The following is a 5422-nucleotide window of genomic DNA, read 5'->3' as shown; positions in this document are numbered from 1 at the left end:
AAGACAAATGAAACACTTGGTTGAGGTCTAAGCTCAAGGTGCACTTGAAGATCAAGTTTCTTTGAGTAGCGAGGAGGTGCTCCTTGAACTTGGCAGGGTCATATTTTGAGGAGGGAGTCCTCAGCTCAGCTGAGGCCAGTTAAGCTCCTAAAAGTGCAGAGGATGGGTCCAGAGTGAAGACCCCCAGGACCTTTGGAGAGCCTAGGGTAGAGACTCAAGAAAGTTGGTAAAGCAAGCCAGATATGAGGTTCTTCTTCCACTCTGCCAAAGCGATAGAGCAATGGCTGTGGGAGGGTGGTCTAGGTTAGAACAGGCTTGACATGGTCCCAGGAGTAGTGCTCAACCTCTGAAGGGCACTGGAAAGATTCTAAAGTTCCCTGCTGCCCCAGAATAGGGAGTGGTATTTATTAGTTTTGGACTTGATCTAATTTAAATAGGAAGCATATTATTTCTAATTTAATTTGCCTTGAAAATAAACAACCACCCCACCAATAGGAAGATATTTGTGTGTATTTCGGTAACTCTAAGTCATCATCAACTTCAGTCATACCATTATTTTGTGAGAAACTGCCTTCTCACGGTGCCTGTAATCCCAGCAAATAGGGAGTCTGAGACAGGAGGATTGCATTCTGAGGCTAGCCTCAGCAATTAAGTGAGATCCTGTCTCAAAATAAAAATTTTAAAAAAAGGGCTGGGGATGTAGATCAGTGGCAGAGCACCCCTGGGTTCAAGTCCCTGTACTGAAGAAGAAGAAGAAAAAAAAAGGAAATCAGCCTGTTTCTCCCCCACCCACCATATTGGAGATGCTTATTTATATATTGATTCATTCTCTTTCTTTCTCTCTACTAAAATATGAAGATTTGAGCAAGAACAAGGATTTATCTGTTTTGCTCATAGCTCTTTCCAGGTCCCGAAGGAGATTTGATGCATAATAGATATTCAGTGACTATTTTCTGAATTTTTGAATATATTTTATAAAATTTATATCTCAAAGAGAAATAAATGTGTATACATTTGTGTGTATAGTACATTTTATCAATATATTATGAATTATATGTTTATTATATATACAAATCAATATTTGCTTTATATGGTTTGTCCATTTAGATATACTTCATTAATCTCTTTATAAAATTAAAATTGAAAAAAATCATCAAAACTCTCATACTGCTATGCTAATTTGATATTAGAGCTCTAAGAAGGAAAGTAAATTCGGGTGATTAAAATCCTGAGTACAAACTATTATTTCTCTGCTGACCACATCCGCCCCAAGTAGGTGTAATAGTAACTCTCACACTCAGAAAGTGCTCATACAGGAGTCCCAGACATTGGGGTAGGTGACAACCGTTTCCGGGCTCCGCAGAACAGGCCTGTTGTAGAAGGCTGGATAATGGCCAAAGACAGTGAGTCCCCATCCAGGAACTCATAAATGTTACCTTATGTGGATAAAAACTGTTTGCAAATGGGATTGCGTTAAGGTTCTTGAGGTGGGATGCTTATACTGGATTAATAGGGAAGAACCTAAATATAATCACAAGTGCCTAATGAGAGGGAGGAATGAGGAGATTTGACACAGGCAGATAGTGGAAGGCAGGGGACCACAGAGACAGAGACTGGGATACCTGATTACCACCAGAATCTGGAAGGAAATAAGAATCCCCTGCCTCTGGAGGGAACAGAACCCTGCCCACTCTCCATATCTCTTTCAGACTTTTGGCCTCCAGAACTGTGAGCCCCACCCCATGTATTTATTTATTTATTTTCATTTATTCTAATTTGTTACACATGATGGCAGAATGCAATTCATTTCATATTACACATACAGAGCACAATTTTTCAAGACACTGGTTGTACACAAAGTATTTTCACACTATTCGTGTCTTATTCATGTACTTAGGGTAATGAGGTCTAACTCATTCCACATCATTCCTACCCCCTTACCCCCTCCTTTCCCTCCCTCCCCTTTGCCCTCTCTGAAGTTCCTCCATTCCTCCCATGCTCCACTCACCCACCCTTGACATTATGAGTCAGCATCCAGATATCAAAGAAAACATTCAGACTTTGGTTTTGTGGGATTGGCTTGTTTCACTTAGCATTATATTCTCCAACTTCATCTATTTACCTGCAAATGCCATGATTTTATTCTCTTTTAATGCTGAGTAATGTTCCATTGTGTTTATATACCCTATCCATTCATCTACTGAAGGACATCTAGGTTGGCTCCATAATTTAGCTATTGTGAATTGTGCTGCCATAAACATTGATTTTGCTGTGTCCCTGTATTTTTTATGTCCTTTGGGTAGAGACATAGGAGTGGGATAGCTGGGTCAAATGATGGTTCCATTCCCAGTTTTCCAAGGAATCTCCATACTGCTTTCCAGGTTGGCTGCACCAATTTGCAGTCCCACCAGCAATGTCTGAGTGTGACTTTTTCTCCACATCCTCGCCAACATTTATTGTTGTTTGTATTCTTGATAGCTGCCATTCTGACTGGAGTGAGATGAAATCTTGGAGTAGTTTTGATTTGCATTTCTCTACTTGCTAGAGATGTTGAACATTTTTTCATATGTTTGTTAATTGATTGAATATCCTCTTCCAGGAGAAGTGTCTGTTCAGTTCCTTGGCCCATTTATTGATTGGATTATTTGGGTTTTTTTGTGTTAAGGTTTTTGAGTGCTTCACATATCCTAGAGATTAGTGCTCTAACTGATATTCTTGTGGTAAAGATTGCTCCCATTCTGTAGGCTCTCTATTCAGCTCACTGATTGTTTCTTTTGCTGAGAAGAAGCTTTCTAGTTTGAATCCATCCCATTAATTGATTCTTGGCTTTAATTCTTGTGCTACAGGAGTTTTATTAAGAAAGTTGGGGCCTAATCCAACATGATGGAGATTTGGACCTACTTTTTCTTCCACTAGATGCAAGGTTTCTGGTTTAATTCTTAGGTCCTTGATCCACATTGAGTTGAGTTTTGTGCATGGTGAAAGATAGGTGTTTAATTTCATTTTGTTACATGTGCATTTCCAGTTTTCCCAGCACCATTTGTAGAAGAGGCTATCTTTTCTCCAATGTACATTTTTGGTGCCTTTCTCTAATATAAGATAACTAAAGTTATGTGGGTTAGACTCTGTCCTCTATTCTGTACCATGGTCCTCAGGTCTATTTTGGTGCCAGTACCATGCTGTTTTTGTTACTATTGCTCTGTAGTACCATTTTTAGGTCTGGAATAGTGATGCCACCAGCTTCACTCTTCTTGCTAAGAATTGCTTTGGCTATTTTGGGTCTCTTATTTTTCCAGATGAATTTCATGATTGCCTTTTCTATTTTATAAGGAATGCTATTGGGATTTTGATTGGGATTGCACTCAATCTGTATAGTGCTTTTGGTAGTATGGTCATTTTGACAATATTAATTCTGCCTCTTCAAAACAAGGTAGATCTTTCCATCTTCTAAGATCTTCTTTAATTTCTTTCTTTAGTATGTTATGATTCTCATTGTAGAAGTCTTTCACCTCTTTTTAAAAAAATTTTAATATTTATTTTTTAGTTCTCAGCGGACACAACATCTTTGTTTGTATGTGGTGCTGAGGATCGAACCCGGGCCGCACGCATGCCAGGGGAGCGCGCTACTGCTTGAGCCACATCCCCAGCCCTTTTCACCACTTTTGTTAAATTTACTCCAAAGTATTTTATTTTTTTGAGGCTATTGCAAATGGAGTGGTTTTCCTAGTTTTGCTCTGAGTGGATTTGTCACTAAGATACAGAAATGCCTTTGATTTATGGGTGTTGATTTTATATCCAGCTACTTTGCTTAATTCATTTATTAGTTCTAGGAGATTTCTGGTGGAATATTTTGGGTCTTCTAGGCATAGAATCATCATTTGAAAATAGTGATAATTTGAGTTCTTCTTTTCCTATCTGTATCCCTTTAATTTCTTTTGTCTGTCTGATTGCTCTGGCTAGAGTTTCAAGAACTATGTTAAATAGAAGTGGTGACAGAGGGCATCCCTGTCTTGCTCCAGTTTTTAGGGGGACTGCTTTCAGTTTAACTCCATTAAGAATAATGTTGGCCTGAGGCTTAGCATAGATATCCTTTACATTGTTGAGGTATGTTCCTGTTGTCCCTAGTTTTTCTAGCATTTTGAATATGAAGGATGCTGTATTTTATCAAATGCTTTCTCAGCATTTTTTGAGATGATCATATGATTTTTATCTTTGAGTCTATTGATGTGATGGATTACATATATTAATTTCCATATGTTGAACCAACCTTGCATTCCTGGGATGAACTCTACTTCAACATGATGCCACAGCTGAAGGGGCCCCAGCAAACTTCCAGCTGCCAGCAAACTTTCAGACTGCCAGCTGATGGTGCATTATGTTGAAGTAGAGTTCAACATGATGAACTTAAAAAATTATAATTATATTAAAAAATTATATTAAAAATTATAATCTAGAGATAGCAATAGATATGTGTTGTATGTATTATATTATGTGTGCACACTTGTGTTTTGTGTTATATGTTTGAATGTACGTATGTCCATATATCATATATGATGAGCACTCATGAAAAAATGGATCCAAATTTTTTTTTTATTATTATTCACGTGATTTAAATGGTTTAATTTAAATTGGGTAAACAACTGTTGAGGGTTGTTTTAATATGTGAACAAAAAAGAAGGTTAACAGATCTGTTTGTTTACTTTCACCTTTCCTTTTCATTATATTTAATAATTCTCTTCAAGATAATGTAAATTGTTAAGAAAATTGTTTTCTTTTAATGCCTTCTAGAATGTTACATAATTTTTTCTTTAGCCATTATTGTCAGAATTCCTATCTTCATCCCAGTGCTGGTGAAGACAAAGATAAAAACAATCTACAGCTTCTTCAATAGCCATCACTGAACTGCTTGCAGAACTTGCCTGGACTATGTATCACTTGTATGCATTGTGAATTCACCTGTATGCCTTGTGAACTATCTGTTGGTGCAGCGACTTGTGGTAGTGTTGTGGTATTTTTGCTGATGATGTCATTGGTGGTACAATTTTTCCAAAAGGAGCCATCAATTGGCTTGGTGTATCTTCCTCCCTTCTGCTTGTCATGATCGTTAAGCTAAAATTTGGGGGCCAACAGAGGTGAGGCAAAGAACCTCACACCCCTGCTGGTACAAAGACCTCTCCACAGGTGTGGCTGTATACTGGACCGGTAGTCAGTGACGGGTAAGATCCAATTGCAGTGGTATCAACCTAAGACAGGAGGCTGACGCCTTGAGGTCAGCTCATCCGATAACGGGTAAGAACCATATGTACTATTGGACAACCTAAGGCAGGCATGGTCCCTAAGCCACATGCTTGTTGTTTAAACAGAGAGGGTGAGATATTGAGAGCCACAGCCGAAGGGGCCCCAGCAAACTTCCAGCTGCCAG

The sequence above is a fragment of the Spermophilus citellus genome (genome assembly GCF_964194105.1).
Source record: "Spermophilus citellus genome assembly, chromosome: 12".
Classification (NCBI taxonomy): Eukaryota; Metazoa; Chordata; class Mammalia; order Rodentia; family Sciuridae; genus Spermophilus; species Spermophilus citellus.
The sequence above is the reverse complement of the archived record's forward strand: the minus strand, read 5'-3'. Positions refer to the sequence as shown.